This window comes from Condylostylus longicornis, unplaced genomic scaffold, assembly GCF_029603195.1.
Source record: "Condylostylus longicornis isolate FDR11 unplaced genomic scaffold, ASM2960319v2 ptg000004l, whole genome shotgun sequence".
Taxonomy (NCBI): Eukaryota; Metazoa; Arthropoda; class Insecta; order Diptera; family Dolichopodidae; genus Condylostylus; species Condylostylus longicornis.
Genome location: NW_026577973.1, coordinates 8796599 through 8817273, shown reverse-complemented (window position 1 = coordinate 8817273; position 20675 = coordinate 8796599). Strand labels below are relative to the sequence as shown.

At 23.9% G+C, this 20675-nt stretch overlaps 2 protein-coding genes and 1 long non-coding RNA gene across 5 annotated transcripts in view; 2 read left to right on the top strand and 1 right to left on the bottom strand.

Moving 5' to 3' along the window:
* LOC129609775 (nuclear receptor-binding protein homolog) overlaps nt 1-2320 on the bottom strand; it is a 58682-nt gene extending 56362 nt beyond the window's left edge. For 2 of the 3 annotated variants that reach the window (XM_055521897.1, XM_055521913.1), the window contains exon 1: nt 1870-2320. The gene's annotated coding sequence lies outside the window, so the exon portion shown is untranslated. Of the gene's footprint in view, nt 1-1593; nt 1622-1869 lie in introns of all 3 variants that reach the window. The other variant, XM_055521905.1, reaches the window with a different exon arrangement.
* A 5252-nt stretch (nt 2321-7572) lies between these two features.
* On the top strand, nt 7573-12018 carry LOC129608778 (uncharacterized). The gene is made up of 2 exons (XR_008696909.1): nt 7573-7843; nt 11817-12018. It is a non-coding gene; the product is annotated as an uncharacterized LOC129608778 (long non-coding RNA).
* A 789-nt stretch (nt 12019-12807) lies between these two features.
* The window catches only part of LOC129608762 (arylalkylamine N-acetyltransferase 1-like), a 68036-nt gene continuing 60168 nt past the window's right edge, over nt 12808-20675 (top strand). The window contains exon 1 of the mRNA XM_055520482.1: nt 12808-13005. The gene's annotated coding sequence lies outside the window, so the exon portion shown is untranslated. The remainder of the gene's footprint in view (nt 13006-20675) is intronic.

The window sequence follows — 20675 nt, the reverse complement described above, 5'->3', positions numbered from 1 at the left end:
AAAAAAATTAAAGTTTGTTATAACTATACCTACACACAAGCATACTTAACAATCTATCTACATATACGGTATATTATAATATCTGCATTGAAGTTCTGCAAAAATTGCATTAAAACTAGTTTGCAAAGGAAAAAAATAATAAGAAAAATAAAAATACATATCGGGAATATTAAGTGGGTAGATGTACATCTGTACATATTTAAACGTATATATGTATATATATCGGCTTAGGTATATTATATTTGAGTTTTGTTACACAGCATACTTATACATGTGTACATACATGAATATATACATTTATGTATATAAAGAACCGGCAACAGATTTTTTTTAGGATATTTTTCTAGCTGCTGAGTTGTTAATAAAATTTAAAAAAAAAATACGTATAGAATTACAGATGGATGTGACGGCTGGGTTATAGATGGATATGAATCTATTCTAGCAAAAAATAAAAGTAATTTTATGTTAATTTTAGAAATATTCTACCAATATTTTCATTTCGATTTCTTTGCAAAAGCATTTATTGCAATTTTAAATTTGTTTTTTCGACTTAAATATGGCGAGCTTGTATATTTGTATTATGTTTGTCATGTAGTGTTTACGCTTGGAAACATGTGAAACATGTTTTTTTTTTTATTTCTACAAATAGTAAGTATATTTATTTAAGTATATTTAGTAACATTTTCACATGTGTATAATTTTAAGTCATTAAAGTTCATTGATATTTTATGTATTTCTTTATAAGTCGCTTACTTATTCAAGAAGAAAACAAACGCGAAAAAGAGATCAGTGAAATTTTTTTCTTTTTTTTGAAACGAAATTTCGCAAGTGCAAAAATGTGATATCTCTCCGCTAGATATGCTTTGGTATATGAGTTTGTGTATAAGTGTAGGTAAGTATATATATATATATATATGTTGGTAATAAATAATATAACGTGTAAAACTATAATGTAAAGTAAAGCAATTAAAATTTTTTATATTCTTATAGATCTTTACTAGAATTTATGCGGCTGTGGATGCTGTATTGTTAAAATGAATTCACAAATCTGGGTATAGATAGGTACATACATATATACATTGTATGCAAATATGTATGAAATCTTGTAGACATTATGTACCTATAGCCAATACATACTTTCTTAATATAATATACTCAATATTACTATAATAATTAATGGTAATATTGAATATTTAAATTTTATATTACCATTAATTAATTCTAAAATAATTAAAAAGCATTATTATTAATGTAAACTCGATTCCCTGTCTTAGAATATTTTCAAGAGACCAATGATTAAACAAGAGAATCAATCTACTTGAAACATCAGAAAAATGTACACACACATACAATGTAGCTAGTAGGTACCCATACATCTTGCTATGAATGAGACAAAATGATAATTTTAATATCGATTATCTACCTATTTTGGAATAAGTTTTCTATTAGAAAATTAAGTTTTTGAACGAACTAAAATAAATTACATATGCACAAAATTATAAAATAATTTAATTGTGGTTTTATTCGTAAAAACGCCTTTACGTTTTTTTTTCTTTCATAAAGATATATTCACATACACATACAAACCCTTACGTCAAAATACAGACGACGGCGCCATAACCTAGAATAATACGACATTAAAAATTATATTGTGGGATTATTTCTCACACTTTTTATATCTATAAATATATATTTGAATTCATATATATAAGTGTATATATATATATATATGTGCATAGATATATATTATATTTATATATATATGATTGTATATATTAATATATGTAAAATATGTGCAGCTTTTTAAAGGGTGGTGGACTTTGTAACTGCACTATTCTTAATATTATCCGTTTAAAATCACATCAATACCTTTTTTCTTCTTCCTTTTTGTTGTAAATTTTTTTTCCTTCTTCAATATTTAATTAAAAACTGTTTTTTTTTTTGATAAAATGTATTTATATAGTTTTTAAAACAAAATCGAATAAAAAACACCCAACAAGATTATCTTTTTCGCTTTTTTTTATATATATATAAAAAAATATCTTTAAGCGAAAAAATGCAATTTATGTACCACTCCACCGAAACTATTAAAATATTTTCGAACACTAGACTTTTTGAACTTTCAAGAACAATATCCTACGCGTCACTTAGTAATTTTTTTAATAAATAATAAAATTATTAAAATTACCAATTAATTTAAAGTTAATTGAAATTATAAAAAAATTTTAAAATTTTTCCAAATGATTAAACACTCTCCCTGAGAATTTTATATATAAAATACTTTTTTTTAAATAAGTCGACTTCGGCAAGCAAATTATGAATCGCAAACTAATTGACAAATTGTCAAAATCTTTATATATATACACACATGCAATATATGAAAGCATTTAAATCTCAATATAAAATAAGACGCTGGCAGAAATAGACGCGTGTCAAAATATTGAAATGCCAATTTTCAGAAGTGCTGTTCAATATTTATTATTTGAATATTAATTTTTGAGACGAATTAGAATATTGCGGACATGTCAGAAATTATTTTTCACAAATTTTATTCAAATTTTTTTAACGATCAAATATGTATTATTTTATATCTGCTGTAATATTTGAAAGCTTTAATTTTATTCTATCGAAAAGAGAGAATAGAATATACAATGACAACCATGTCACGTTTTCATGTTGTTCATGAGGCATCGTATTTTCATTATAGGAGTATAATTTTGTATTCTAAGTTAAAAAAAATTACATTATTTTATTGGTTATATTTATACGTTGCATACATGGAATAATTATTTTATGAGATTGTTTTTGTGTAAAATAGTAAATTAAAAGATTTACTAAATAAGTATTGATATAAAAAAAAAATATTTGAAATTTTGTGATTGTAAGTTTTTGTATTGTGGCAGGTCTTCCGTACGATTTATTGTGAATTACGTAATTTACGAATTTTGAAATGAAAAAAATAACGTACCCATTTACAAGCAACACTATAGAACTTATATACCCTGTGCGAACTTTGAAGTGAAAATTTTATTGAACATATGTTTTGTTATTTTTCTTAATTCTGAAGAACCAAAAATTCTTAATTACCAGTAATATTAAAATTTTGTGCAATAAAAATAAGTATATTTTAAAGTTTTCGTTACTCCTTTAGTGGGTTGACATTTCTAATATATATGTATGCAATGTTGACGTTTCTAATATATATACATACTTTTTTATATTTGTTTTCCACTTGCTTAGAAAATAGGTTAAACTTAAAAGAAAGAGCAAATACATAATATTATTTGCTTATAGATCGAAGGATTGTTTGCATTTTTTATTGAACTGTTTCAAATCATTTTTTTCAAAAACTGCAAGCATTTTCTATTTTTCATGTAACATGGCATCATCACAACAAAAACAAATTATGTAAACATGGAACACAATTTTTTAGCCACCTATATTTTAATAGAAGAAACACTCATAAGTTGTATAAAATGACGCATATATTTTGAATGACATTTTGAAAGCTACGCATAAATTAGCTGTGTTCACAGTTGCGTTTGAATTCAAAATTACATACATCAAAATAAGAACTGCTACGATGTAATTTCCATTTAATTAATTAAGTATTTTGTGTATGTAAAGAATACATATACCGGATGTGTACATTTAAATATTGTTAAAGCTTTTATAAAACATCTATATTACATCATTTTATGTAATGTAAAAATGTTTACACGTGCAAACAATTTTTAAGGATTTCTATCAAATTTTATTGAAGAAGAAAAGGACAAAATGAATTTCCTTATACGATAATTTGATACACGTGCCAAATCAATTTTTTATAATATTGCAAATAGTTATACAAATGGGTAATGGTATACTTATATATATATATATATATATATATGTATATATGTTTTTTACATACGTATAAAATTAAAGTTGTTATCAAGTGGTTTAATTATTTAAAAAACTGAAACAAATTTTTGCCCCACGTTTTTTAATTATTACATTAGATTTAAATAAGTATTATATTTTATTAATAATATTTTTTTTTTGTTTCAAAAAAATGTAAGTAGAAACAATTGATTAAAATGTTTTATAGAAACGTCTTAAATGAACAAGTACTTTATATATAGCGGTTAAATTTTAATGTAATAATAATTTTCGATAATAATATTTTAAATACTTCTGTTTATTAATATTTATATATATGTACATAAATTTATAAAATATATCTAGTAATGCTTTTTTTACAGGACCTAAATTCCGCAATGTAATTTTTTTGAGTGCGCACAACCCAAGTAGCTGAATAAAAATTTCCTATGAACAACTTGATGATAATTTAAATTTATAATAAATCCTTTGCCTAAACAGATTTAATGCTACTAATTTGAAATAATAAGATACAATATATGGATATGTATATATGTATATGTTTATATAATACAATTTAATAAAGACATAATATTCCTGTAACATATGACTATCATTGCTAATATTTATAAATTTGTTATTATAATAGTAACTATACAAAATTTTGATTTTGAAGTTAGACCGATTTTGATTTTGAAAAAAACACAATTTTGTATAACAGAATTTTTGAATTTTTATTTTATGTATTTATGTAGATACTAAAAGAATATAATCAAATTAAATGATCACAATTATTTTCTAAACAATTTTATTAAATAGGAAAAATTTCTAAAATTTCTAAAATTTTTTTAATATTTATTTAGCAAACTTTTAATAAAATATGAAATGAATTTGGTTATTCTATTCCGTCTGGTTGCTGTTTCACATATTAAGCCGAAAATCATATTAAGAATTAAAATTTTTTGTTTGTTTTGTAAACAAAAAATTCCAGGTCCTTTTATTTTTTTAAAGGATTTTCATTTTCAGTGCGCAAAATCTATGATTAATATTAATTTTTACACTTGTATATACGAGTAGGTATACATAGTTATACATATATAAAACTTTTAATTTTTCCGAACAGATTATAATTTTCAAGAAAGAAAATTAAAATCTTATAAAAAGTGTACATTAATGTACATACATATGTATATGTATGTAAAATATATATGTATGTTAATTTATTAAAAATTCTAACAAATATGAATATTTATATTGCAAGAATATTAGCATTGTAATGTAAAATAATGTTTTTATGTTGGATGTGATGAATTTCCTATATATATATAATATATATAGGTACATATAAATTTCCTAGGTATGATAAGTTTAATGTACTTTTTATAATGCGAGCCTTAATTTGAATATGTTCAAATATACATATATATTAATATATGTAATATACTATGTATACGTAAAGATGTTAACTTTTATACGAGCAAGTACAAGTATGATAATGAGGTTTTTATATATGTTGTATATATATGTTTAAGATTTTTAATATAAAAGAAATGTATATATTTTATATTATTAAAGCATTCCCATAATTTACCGTATAATTTTATATTCAATTTATATAATGTATATTGTATATATATATATTGAATATGTATATTAATGAATATTAATGTACTAATATATTATCACAAATGGAAATTATATTATGATGAATTGTAAATATTTTTATATGTAAGACTAAGCAGCTAAGCGAAAAATTTAAAATAAATTTTATATAAAAATTTGATTTGCTTATATTTAATATAAAAATTTAATATTTTGGATAAAAAGCAATTATATTAGGAAATGAAATTATATTATATATATGAAATTAACTGTTATATAAGAATATTTAAATATGTTTAAGATGGAAGGAATCAACCGTGTATATAAATTAAATTCACTCTAATATGCGACAAATCACACAATACAAAGCAGAATGACAAAATAAATTATTGACAGGAGCGTTTTATTTGATTGAAATGTTTTGAAAGACCATACCAATTTTTTTTTTTTTTTTGAGTCTCACACTCAATATTTGAATAGCGATTGCGCGCGATTATTCTGATGTCATTATATTTTGTGAAAATAAAAGACATATGATAAGGGTTAATTTTTGATTTTAGGCATTGTTTTGTTTAAATTTACTTTTATATACCGTTATACACTAAATTCAAATGGAAACAAATTAAAAATTACCATGTGCTTGTATAATTTATAAAGTATATAGTTTGATAATTCTGTCTTTAGGCGTGAGTATTACCAGATCTGTTTAAAAAAATAAGAAAATGATGAGTAAAAATATTATACTATTTATTCATTTAATTGAAATACAAGTTGTAAATTTGTTAATGGTAATATAGTAGTTAAGCTATTATTCAAATTTCCAATTTGTGAAGAGTAGAGATTTCTTTTTGAATGTAAATTATAGAAGATCACACAAAAATGATATATGTATTTTTACGGTAAGAATTATAACAGAGTGGGTAACTTTTTTTTGTCTCAGAATATGGTCGCCTTCAAACATGGTCGCCACGAAAATTTATTAACTGTCTTCTTTTAATATGCTATCTAGTTGAATGCGATATACATACGTAAAAATTATTATGTATATATGTAGATTTTAAATTGTAGATTGTTGAAGATCTGTGTTAAAAAGATGTATTTGTTACACGTATTAACAATATCATTTCAAATAAGACATGTATAATAATATATGTAAAGTGGAAAAATGTCGCCAATGAAACAATTACCTATGTAAACGTTAATAAATAAACTTTAAGAATAACAAATAATTGATAACATTAGAGCCAACAAATATATTCTTCAGTAAGAGAATTAATTATTTGATTAAACAAAGTGAGGCATTTATAATATAAGATTAAAAAAAATTTTTAACACTGTTGTTTATCTATGAATGTAGATTTAAATTTTTTTGAAATACATAAAGTCCCTTTGAAAATTATCACATAAATTTCTATATATACTGACTTTTATTATTATATTATATTTGCAGACTTACTTAATATAGTAAGAATTTAAGAATTGCTAATTCTATGCATATGTAGTATAAATAGAAATTGGAGCCGGAACTCACATACATATTCACATATTCATTATTTTCTTCTTTTTATATTTTTGTTTTTGTTTGTGGTTTTAAAATTATAACTTTTAATTTTACAAAAAATTTTAATAAGAGCAGATGAAATTTAATAGTTCCTAATAATTTTAAGTGCAAGTAAATTTATAAAAGCTTTAGTCATCGACGACTTTCATATAATAAATACTGACATGTTGCCCGAATTGAATTTGAATGAAAATTGAAATTTTATGATCAGTCGAAATGAAATGCTTTCATTAATAAATATGATGTAGAAACATTCAATTTTTAATATTAATAAAAAATTAACTATTTTGTATTTAAATGGCATAGTATGAACTTTTAAGATGTCAATAAAGATAAAATATTTAAAATTCTAATATTAAAAAATTTATTCTGATGTGATAGTGCAAAGCCAAGTGAATTAAAGTTGAATGAAACGAAATTTCTATTCGATAAACTCCATAAAATGAATGAATGTATATTTTTATTTAATATTTTTTATTTACAACGTATTTTATAAATGTTTCAGTATATAAGCTGTTATATAATATTAGACAAGGACTAAGCAGCCTTATCGCATTTAAGTTATGAAAATATATTTGAAAAAAATATTATAAAAAAAATTGGAAAAGGAAAAATTGCAGTTTTCTTGCTCTTTTGCCTTCGGGTTCTAAAGTATAAATTTGTATTAAACTTATTAAGTTATTAAAAAATATCGGAATTTTTTACTAACATGACAAAATTATATTATGCAATTGAAAAAATATTGCATACCTTCCGGGTGAGAAAACAAAAATGAGCAAAAAGTCTTCAACGTAATGGTCGAATTCAAGAGTTAAATAGGTGAGTTAAGATAAATAATACTTTTTACTGCTCGCTTTATTATTTCTGTTAAGAAAAATTGTTTATAAGTCAAAGTATTTTAACACAAATAGAAGTTATTATAATACTAGGACTCTCCACAAGCAATCCATTTGGCAAAATTTCATTTAATTCGGATAATTCTAAGGTGATCAAATTATACGAAAACGCCGCTCAAAAAATTGTTTGTGCCAAAATTGTTCTGTTAAGAAAAATTGTTTATAAGTCAAAGTATTTTAACACAAATAGAAGTTATTATAATACTAGGACTCTCCACAAGAAATCCATTTGGCAAAATTTCATTTAATTCGGAAAATTCTAAGGTGATCAAATTATACGAAAACGCCGCTCAAAAAATTGTTTGTGCCAAAATAACCTTTATTTACGTCATGATATCGATGACAATCAAAAAAAAATTTCGATCATTTTATAGATCTAGCATAAAGCCGTTTTTTTTACAAATTTTTAACTTAGAATTTTATTTTCGAATATTGATTTGTCTGAAATTTTTATATTTCTTTAATGGTGCACAATGTTAAAGTAAATAGAAAACTGGCGTAGTTTCCACTCTAAATTGTAAAATAATCTTGACTGTTTTTGTTTCTTTCATTCCTCATATTGATTCTCTAATATTATATATTCATAATATTTTGCACTGTACGATTTATTCAAAGTGAATTTAAGTTGTTTGTATTTTAATATATAATTATGAATGAGTAAAATTGTTGGACAAGTATTAAATTTCAGTAAATATTAAATTTTTCTAATTACTTTCAATAAATAGAAAAAATTTTTTAAAACTTAAAATGGGAAATAACTTATTTTTACATTATGGTAAATTATATATAATTTAGCTGCAATATTATGATTACTTGCTCAAATATTATCTGAAGAAGCACACATCATATGCATTGTAAAATTTGAAGTATGACGACAAAATTGAAAGGACAATCATATGATTTTTGAAAGCTAAAACTTACACAATGAATAATTAAAATAATTGATTTAAAATGACTTGTTGAATTTGCTTTGTTTATTTAGAAAGCTTAGATTTCACTAAATTAAAGTCCACAAAATATTAATGTCGAAGAAAATATCGAAAAAAGACAGTTAAATATCTGAACCATTGAGTAATGTTAGATTTATAAACGCTGGTTTCAATTACTTCACACTTTTGAAACACTGAGAAATTCAGAGTAAGAACTTTTTCCGATAAAAAATACAGAGAAGTATTTCAGACCATATATCATAGAGAATTTTTTTACTATTTTAACATTGTAATTGATTAATATAAACAAAACTTTTCACATGAAATGAAATAATAATAAATTAAGTTTGTATCAAAACCAACGGAGTGTTGACCAGCACTTTTCCCTGAAATTATTAAAAACTAATTTTCTATTTGAATTATTCTCGTTAACATACATAAATTATTTTGTGCAATACATAACTATTGAATATTTTTCGAAGATAAAACAAAAGCTAAAAGAAAAATGAACATAATGATCGAATTCGACAGGTCAATAAGTTAGTTAAAACGAGTTATAATATTTTTTATTGGCTGAACATTTATCGTTAGATTTTTGCTTTTATTTGAATTTGGAAAAGCTTCGCAATGTACATTGCTGTCAAGTATCTATATTTCGGGAACGTTTCCAATTTGACACTACGCTCCGATCAAGAACTTTACTCATTTTCGACCGTTTACCCAATGATAAATACCTCCCAAATTGTTTCTGAATCACTCTGTATAAAATTTTAAATCACTCTGTATAAAGATATCTACTTTTAGACGCACGAATGGGTAGATTGAAATAATAAGGACTTTTTTCTAATTTTTTTAAGGAACTGCCTAAAAATTATTTAAAAACAAAAAGAAAATTTTAATTTATTTTTGCAAATGAAAATATTTCTCTAAATGAAATTACAAGCAATTATGATGACATGACTAGAAACTACAGATTTGAGAAAAACTTCACTTCAAAGTTGGGCGACAGAAAGAGTTGGAAGGGGTAGTCGGTTTGCTACCCGAGAGGAAGCCACACCATCAGATGTTATACCGATGGGTTGAAGATGTCATCCGGCACGGAAAAAAAGGCTGAAGCTATGGAGTGCGGGTCTGGAGCTTCAGCATGCGAAGATGCTTTTAGCCAATTACTTCCGGAAGCGCAATAGGTCAATCATAAGGAGGCCGCGGAATTATGTGAGAATCCTCACAGGCTTCCTGGCGGGACACTGCAAGCTTAGGAAACATAAAGAGATTGGGCCTGGGGACCGATGGGTCTTACAGGTAATATGGGGGGTATGGCGTTGTGGGATCTCCCCGGAAAATTTCTCTGATTCAACAAAAGTGTGGATCTCGAGGGGGTGTTCTAGGCTTGACACAGGTCGCTCGTATGGGGAGGGGGCACAATAGATCTTTTACGTCACGACGCATTATCACCCCACTCTGCAAACTACAATCAACAAGTAATTATTATTTTTCCTTTGAAAATAGATAACAAAATATTTAATTAATTTGAGGCATTTTGAAAAAATATAAGAAATTGGCTGATTAAAATATTTAATATATAAAATTAAATTAAAAAAGTAAAATAATAAATTGAAGAGAATTGCGTTTATACCTTATCATTTAACCTTATCATCATACTTTTTCAAGAAATTCAAAATTTTTGTAATTTGAATGCGATTGAGGAATAATTAGTCCCTTCGAGCCGTAGTTTCAAGTTTAGTACAACAAAATATTCAACTTAATAATAATACTATGAATGAATAAAATTTTGACTAATCTCTCGAATTTGGGTATTTAAAAAATATCACATTCTTTATTATAATTTTTGTATTAAATATACTTTCGTTAATTACAATTTAAAATTTTATAAATTTAACTGTGTATATGTAATGTATGTACATATATTTTCTTAAAATATTTGTTTTGGAACATAATTTCAGTGGTAAAACTTATGTATAAACAAAATATTAAAAAAATTGTTGTAAAACAAAATTTTATGGTACACACCCTTATACAATAAAATTTATTTTACAACAATAATTGCGATAAATACAACAGTTAATATAGATACATTTATCATAATTTTTTTTCGGGATAATTGGCGTTTGGTATACATTAAAAATTATGTATGTCATGTAATACCTACTTGATACAAAAAAAAAAATTTGTTATAGTATCTACATCCAAATTTAACTGGTTTTTTTTTTATTGTTATATATACATATTTCTGGGATTTTCAGGACCCATATCAGGGATAAATTTTTATTTCCTTTTTGATAAACAATTTAAGAATTTATGTTGCAAAAACAAAAATTACGTTTTTAAACTAAATCACAATAATGTAGCTTTATATTAATTCAAATAAGTGGTCATACATTGTTGTCATACAAAGTTTTTTTAAGCTTTATAGTATGATAAATTTAGTTAAAAATAAATTATAATATTGTATATATAGAAATGAAAATACAAAACTTATTGTATAAAGAATGAGCAAATTTCATTCAAAATAAGTGAAGTGTAAATATGTGTGCTATAATCTAGTATATTTATATATGTATATTAACAACAATAAATTTCTATATAATGATTAAATCAATCAAATTGAATTAGAGAGAAAAAAAAAGGGAAACAATATGAAAAGAATTAAAATAAGTTGGGAAAGAGAAAGGACAGCAGCAAAAACAATAATAATAATGAAAATAACAAAAATTTATGAAAACAAAAAACAACACACAATTGAATATCCTTAATATCCTTTTCAAAGTTTTATATACCCTATCCATATATAATATACCTACATTCATACAATATTTTTAATTATATATTCACAATCGGAAATAAATCTCAAAAAACGAATAAAAAAACAAAAAATAACTGTATATTTTTATTATAACTATAAGGAAAATTTTATTTTTTCTCTTTTTTTTTATATTCTCATTTCAGCCAACTGGAAATTTCTTTTATTTATGAGATAAAAAACACTTAATATTATTGTATATATACATACTTATAACTACAACTATACACGAAACAAAATAGAAGAAAATGGTATTAAATGCAAAGCAGAAGAAGAAGAAGAGCAAAATATTAAAAAAAAAAAAAACAAACAAACAATAAAACAACAAAATGAGAATCAAAATAAAAACAACAACTTTGGTTAAAAAATGTATCCGTTAGGAAAAACAAGAGCTTTTCCTTTTTTTTCTTCTTATTTTTCATTTTATAAATTGTTGATTTTGTTATTGCCGTCGTTCTTGTTGTTGTTGTTGTTCTTGTAGCTGCTGTTTTGTATAGTTTTGTTTTTGCTTTTTTTTTGTTATTTCTCTTGTTTGTTTGATTTTTGTATCATTTTTTCGTTAGAGATTTTTGTTATAATATTTTTTTTTTTGTTTTGTTTTTGCAATATTTTCTTATACTATATCTACCTACTTATTTAAAAAAAATTATTTGTATATATGTGTGTAAATTCAAATTTATACTTATATAATATGTATACCTACATACATACATGAAATCATTTACTGTTACATTTATATTTATTTTTGCTAGCCTAGCTAAAATGAAAATTTTTATCCCTATCAGTAAAAGATAGTTTAACAGTATGTTTGGTACCGTGGTGAACGTATAACGGTAAAAAAAAAACAAAAAATCAGTTTATATTTTCAAACACGAAATAAATAGAAAGTGATAAGGAAAATAAAGAAAATTTCTTGTTCAAACTCAAGTAAATTTTTTTATAAAATTTTTTTTTTTTGCCAAAAAATTCTTCATTTTGATTTGTTAATTTTTTTTTTTAAAGGATATTAAATAGTTTCTCTTGCAAGTGTTGTGTACCATTAGTTTTGTTTAGAAAATTTTAAGAAAAATATTTCATTAAAATTAAAATTTCTGTTAATAAAAAATGATCAAAATTGTTAAAATTTTAAAATAAAATAAAAGCAATTTGGTTGTGTTGTCAATTAATCTATAATTTTATAATAAAAAAAGCCCTAAATTTGTTTCTATATTTAGGAAAATATTGAAAAGTATTTAAGGAAAAACAAGGGACAAGATAATTTTGTAATATTTTCAAAATTAAAATTAAGAAAAACCAGTTGAATTTTTCAAGGAAAATCATCAAATTTTTAATGTGGTAAGATATATGAAGAAGAAAATTTATTTTTTATTTGTATACATTCAAAATTATTTATGTGCAATCAAAAGAAATTTATTGTAGATTTTAATGTCAACAATATGTATATTTGTTATACATATTGCTTGTTTAGAATCAAAATGTTTTATCATTTAAAAATGAAAAATTAGTGTTATTGTTACACCGAAACGTTCTATATGAATATTAAAGCAAAATTAATTAGTTCAGCTGTGACAAAATTACAAATATGTCTACATAGCGTTTTTTTATTAAAGATCTAATGAATTCTTTTACAACTAGAACTTTAAATAATCCAAATTTTGAAATTAAAATTAATTATAGTTGATAACCACAGCAATTAAAATCAATAAAAATCAAAGATAATGCCAATTTTTTTAGTTTCTATATTTGGTTAGGGCCTTTAAAATTATGACACAAAAATGGTTTTTGTTCTACAACGTTTAGTGAATCAATTAAAAGCTTCAGCAGCTGTGAAAAATTCTGTTAAAAAAAATCAACTTTTCAAAAAAATTTCGGTTTAGGAAAACTAAAAAAATAAAATAACGGAAAAATTTGGTTTTTTTTTAAAGTTCTAATACTTGGTATTCCGAAAGTATATAAAATAAAAAATCAAGCAATATGTTGGGTTTCAAGCCCTGTACTTGGCCTTTCTTTAAAGGTTCTATTTTTTTCAGAATGATTTTATATTTTATATACTTTCGGAATATCATGCATCCGCACGAAGTACCAAGTAATTTAGTGTTTTTCCAAAGTTCACCATTTAAATCGAAAAAACAACAGGTTTATGGTAAATTTAGTTTAAAATTAATATAAAAGAAATATTTTAAACTTGGCATATTTGTTTTGTACAGAAAACTCAAATTTCAAAATAAAATTTCTTCATATTTTAAAAACTGTTTGAGTTAGTATATCTCTCATCGAGGATTTAGATTAATTGCTTAATAGTACCGTGTGCCTAATATAGGTTAATGATTTCCAGTGAGTGACAACGGGATAGTGTCAGAAAAACGGCACATTTTTGTTAATTCGGGTGCGGTGGGCTTACCCATTATGGTCACCGTCCCCATTATCCAACCAACCCAGTATATATCTCCTAAAGTTATGACAAACAAAATAAGGAATAATATGTTCGCTAATTTTCAAATAATTGAATGAAATCGTTTTATAATTAAATTAGACAAATCGCAATAATTATAAGGTTCAACCGCTAAATAGAATATTAACTATATTTAAGAAACAGGTTCATTGTTTAAAAAAAACTGTACTTACATATTATAAGTCCAAACTTAGCTATTGTTATTTCGGAATATCATTCGGTATCATAATATGGGACATAAAACTTTATTAATGCTTTCTTATTTTCACCCACTTTCCTCAAATAATCATTATCAAATCAGCTTGAGAACTCTTCTTTTTACGTCTCCTCTTGTATGTCTCTTAGATGTTATTTAAAAAATACTTCTGTCCTTATAATCTTGATTGCTATAATTTTCAAATCGTCAAACTAAATAAATTCTTATTCCATATAGAGTCGTTTGGGAAGAGAATCAGAACAAACACATCGAATTCAATAATTCCATGTATAATAATTGCCAATTTAAATTGGCTGTTTTTTCAATCCTTTGATCAATTATATGGCCCTGGGTGAATTTAACAAAATTATTTAATTTCAAATTATTTTCAAAATCAGTTTTCGGCCATATAATATTTTTTTTTTTAAGAGAATTTATTTTTTCGATTTAATTGTGACTAATAATAATTTAATGAAAATTTTTTTTACTTCATGAAAAATGTAAGATATATTCAGATTGCTGCGATTCGAAAAGAAATTAAATTTAATTATTTTTTAATATTTATTTACTCTAGTGCTTTCAAAATTATTTTGGTCGATCGCATTAAATTTTTTCTTTTCAAATCTTACCTGATTATATTAAAATTTTATTCATGTTCAAGATTTCTGGAGGGCTATGCATCCCCTACTAAAGTCTATAAAATTCTATAACCTATTAAAATCTATAGAATTTTATTAACACAAAATTTTTATATACTGCGCATAGAACAGGGCTGATAGCCTTACACGGCTGATTCCTGAAAACTTCCAGAACAAAATTTGTATATCTCTAATTTTAGAATTTTCCAATAATATACAAGTACACGGAATGTAATTATATTTGTCGGCCCGCTATGATTACAAAGAAAAAGGAAAATTTCGAAAAACTTGTGAGTTTCGAATTTACAGTGAAAAAATCGAGCCATTTTAAGCTCTGTTATATGTAAATCAAAAGCTTAATCTAACAGAGCTTAAAACGGGTTGATTTTTTCATTTTAACTTCTAAACCGACAGGCTTTCCGAAATTTTAATTGTTTTCTTATGTAGCCATCGCAGAATTTTTCTATAAACAACTTTTCCGTTGCTTCCTAGTGATCGAATAATACTGTGGTTGGGCATAAAAGATACATAGGCAGCCACACATACATTATTTTTTATATACATATATACATATGTATATATAAATAGATGACTGAACTTTGAATTAAATTTGTATTAACCATGTTTGAATATGGACACCGTATATTTGTTGTTATTAAATCAAATGTTTAAACTCTTTTCTTTTGTATAGATTTTCATTTACAATAATTTTTAATAAACCTTATACAGTGAATAAGTGACCCATATTTTTTGGTTTTGTTTAATAACATTCGTTTAATGGAATTGAATTCTTTGGCGTTCGATATATAAGCATTCAATATACTCGTACAAGGTGAAGGTCATTATTAAATACAAACAAATGTGACAAAATACAAACAGCCAAAATCCGTTTCTTCTTTTCCTTTTGGTTTTCTACCACCAAATCATTTTTAAATCAATATCCATTTCTAATCAATTTTCTATCTTCCTTATCATAACCTTAATTTTCCTTTATCTATTTTGTACGATAATAAAAATGGATATATTCTTATATAAGTAGGTTCATTAAATATGCACATTCATTAATAACAAAGTTTACAAAAAATGAACCATTCTGAAAATATAAGGTTAACAGAGAGTTTTGAAGAAAAAGAAAAAAATTATTATCGTTGTTGGGTAAATGGAAATGGTAAGTTAGTAAGTATATCGATTCAATTTCAATTTTATTTATCATTTTGGTTTTGAAGTAAAAAAAAAATAAATCAAGCACTGTTGTGAAGCATGTTTGTAAAGTAGCACTTTCCCATAAAACAAGTGAAATCGTTTAAACTACTTTCATTTATAAACCAAAGTATATTAAATTTCTGGCATACTTTTAGGATGAAAAAATAGAACAAAAATATAGAAGCGTTTACATTAGTCGGGTTACATGGTTAAGTTAATGAGTTAAGATAAGCAATCAGTTTCAGAAATATAAAGGGGCAATAATTCAAATTTTACGAGTTTCCGGGTGCGATAACTCAGAAGTGGGCATGGAGGGTGAAAAAAAATTCTTCTAATAAAATTAATTTTTTTTTTGAGTATAAAAATCTGCTAAAATTCCAAACTTGTACATCTTACCGTTTAGAAGAGTTAATATCAAAAATTAAGAAAAAACTGCTTCTAGATTTCAAAGGTTAATTTCAACTATACCAGTTAGTCATTCTAACTTTTAACTCCAGTTTGTCATTTTAATGTCAACTTTCACGATGGAATAAGCCAGTTCTTACTTCTCTGCATTTGCAGAATTCAAAAAATGTTTGAGATTTCGATACAATAAATAGTCGAAAAATTGCATTTTTAGAACTTTGCCGGAAATAACTTTTAGGGATGGAGGCACAAATATTCTTCTACAGTAATAAGTTTTCAGTAAAGATCTATTTTAGTTTTTTATCTAAATGGTTGGAGAATCATACACACGGAGAGTCGAACAGACGTACAGAGTAAAACTAATAAGCACCTTTTTCCCCAATTGTTTTCTATGGAAAGAGTGCTAAAAAGATGATAGCAAAAGAACAAGAGAAAACAAATATTTTAAGAATACAACTTGAGCTTTTTCCAAATAAAATGTATTTATTTATTTAAGTGTGTGTCTGTCTTAAGAGTTGCTGTATATATTACGTATATAATTTACCCTGGAATTACATATATTTCATTCAAAATTGGGTATATTTTTTATAGTGTATATAATATTAAATACAATATTAAATTTCGTTTATGATTAAACAAAAAAATTGTATACATAATATATACATATGTATAAAGGCATAAGTATGTACAAAAACATTGAAATTTTGAAATTTATGTACATATGTATATGTAGCATAAATAAATGTATACATTTGTTTCTGAAATAAAAAACAATTTTATATCAGAGCAAGCAATAAATAAATAAATAAAAAGAAAATAGGTTAGATTTTAGGTCGTCATGAACATTAAAATAAAATTTTCAATCAGAAGAAACATACAGAAATATAAAAACATTATTTATGCCAACATATATACATACATATAAATAAAGAGTATAAGTAAAATGTGTCATATACATACATGAGTTCAGATATTTAATATTAAAATATGCATGTTCCCAATAAACATTTATTTTATCCTTCTTATAACAGTAACAATTTCCATAAAGTGTAATTAAAATGAAAAGGATTTCTCGTTTCACATTTTATGTAATTATCCTTATAAAACTATTAAGCTTTTTTATGTACATGTATGCATGTATATTTCAAAGGTTTACGGGGGAAATTTTCTATTTTACATATTGAAAGTTAAAGGAGGCAAATCCTTTATTTAAAATAAGAAAAAAAAATTAAAAATATTTTTTATTTAAAGAGCAATTTCCTCCAAATTTTTACTATCTTTAAATTGTGCTCAATAGAAAAGACCTACTACATTCATATTACTAGAAATCATATTTAAATATTTTAGAAAACAAAGTATTTTTCCTTTAATTTACAATTCGCATATTATTATTGACTATACTAGTTCAGATGAACGATAGTTAAAATTTATCAGTTTTGTTTTATTATCGTATTATCAGTCGGTATAGACGATAAAAGCAAGAGATGATGTGTAAAAAGCTTTATGCATATTGTTGGAGTTTACTGTCAAGTGTAAGAATTTTGTTTGAAATTGCTTAAACAAATAAACAATTTCAATTCGAATAGCTACAAGGAATAATTCTGGATATAATGAGAGTAAACCAGAATAAAGGATAAATGATAAAAGAGTCATATGCACAAAATATTATTTCGATAATGAAGAAATAACGGATTCATCAGAATTCAAAGAACAATAACTATAGAGATTTTTCAAATCTTTTGTAATTTGAAAGAGCTGCCTTTTAAATTATTTTGTTTTCAGTTTTGTCAAAAGGATGCATTTATTTCAATTCTAAATTTATTAGGAAATTTATTACGAATAGATTAACTAGTTTTAGAAAACTGTCAAATTTATTATACTAAGTAATTTTTATTCTAAAAATAACAGTTGATACTTACATTCACAATTTAAAAATTAATTTTATCATCTTTGGAATTTTGAAAATGAATAAAAATTGAGTTTCTGAAAAACAAAAAAATTTTAATAAAATTTTTCACAAATTACTTACAAAAACCTCAAAATATTTATATGCTTAGTAATCCTCTATATCAGCGGAAGGCGAACCATTTTTTTTGAAAGTAAAATTTCTTGCGCGAGTTTCAGACTTACATTAAAAATAGAAAAAACTATATTAAATAGAAAATATTTTTTTATTGATCAAAAATCTACAGTTCTTTAAGAAATGTATTTATTAAAGAAATATAAAATATTAAATACATATACATAGAATACATATATAAAATTAAAGGAAAAAGTTAATTAATTCATTAAAATTCAATTTCTAAAATATTATTCGATAATTCATTTAAATTTGGTTGTTCTTAAGGTACGAGTATTGCAATGGCAAATTGGCAAATCGAAATAATGTTTTATTTGCTAAATTAACCGTTGTAATCGGTTAGAAATAAGGAATAAATTTCTGCAATAAAACAGGTGATCACATTTTCGTGCGCTCATCTTTTAAGTTTTTTAATTTTTCTTAAAATTGCATTGATTTAGAGGACAGTTACAAATTGAGCGCATGCAAAAACTGACCCCTGCTCTATATAATATTATATGCTCTATATAATATGCTCTATATTATATTTTTTTTAATATGACCTATATTATATCTTTGTAAATAATATACGAGTTCAAAATTTTTAAATTTTTTGCTCTTAAAATTAAAGATTTTTAAAACTCTTGATATAGTTGTCCCTTAGTATAGAAAAAAATTTCAATATAGTTAGTTGAAATTTTTCCAAATATTTTTTATCTCATTTTAATTGCATATACTTTTAAAACACTTGATATTTAATGAGAATAATTATTTTTTATGGAAAATAAAATTAATATTTTTTTTAAGTTCTTTTTCTACTTTATTTTCGTTTTCGTTCTTTGTTTATACACTTTATTTGTAATTGCATATATATACACAACCTACTTAAATATTTTTATGAGACACATTATAAAACTCACTTTTATATATACATATATTATACGAAATATTAGTGTACATATATATAGAACCTTAAATCGTATATTATATGGGAAAGTAAACAGGAAAAACGAAAAACGACACTTTTATGTATATGGATACAATTTTGTTATGGTGTATAACAGTTATTAATTATATATACTAGTAAACATACATAGGTATGTGCGTGCATTCATAAGTACATGGACGTGAAACATCTTTTTTTTTCATGTTTAACATTTGGGAGCAAAATGGTCCTTTTTTTTCTTTTCCATTTTCATTACTTTTACTTAAGTGTAACATTCGCAAGGATTACGTGAATTTTATGAAAGCAATTCTGTAAAAATAATTTTTTTATGTTTTTTCTTGATTTTTTCTCTTTGTTTACTTCTTTTACTTATTTACATAAATTATAATATAATTTTATCAAGTCAAAATAAGTAAAGAAAGAAACGTTTGTTACGAATAAGTTGTTAAAAAAGAAAATTACTCAAATATTAATATTAATAAAATTTAATAAAATTTTGGTTTAAAGTACTTTATTAATGATAATTTTTGAAGTTAAGGAAAATATGCGAGAAAAATAGATTTAATCAATTAAATTGAGATATTGAGGTTTTTCATTAAATTGGTATTTAAATTTTATAATTTAATTTCCAAAAATTTGTTTGACATAATTGGGCTAACAGGTACATCAACACTCTTACCGTTGAAATTAGTGACACCCCGATTATTCACAAAAATTAATTACAAATTTCAGACTTAATTGTCGATTGTGATTCGATTTACAGATTTTAATTTACTAATTAAATTTTAATGATTATAAACTCAAAAATTGAAAAAGTTTATTAAAACAAGGAAGTTTTGAACTGTAACTTTTTAGTTCAATATTTTGTAGTTGACTGCAGATTTTTAATTTTAAAAAATAAATAATCAATTTTGTAAATTTTATTTTAAGCGAAAAAGTACTTAAAATCATTAGGAGCTTCTTTAAGAAAATTTACCATATTTAATCATTTATTAATTAAGATTTTGCAAGAGCTTGTGCAAGGTTTACTTACTTTTTATATGCATTAAATCTTCAATTATAAACTAAAAGCTTTATTTAGTAGAAAAACTTACTTGATATTGTTT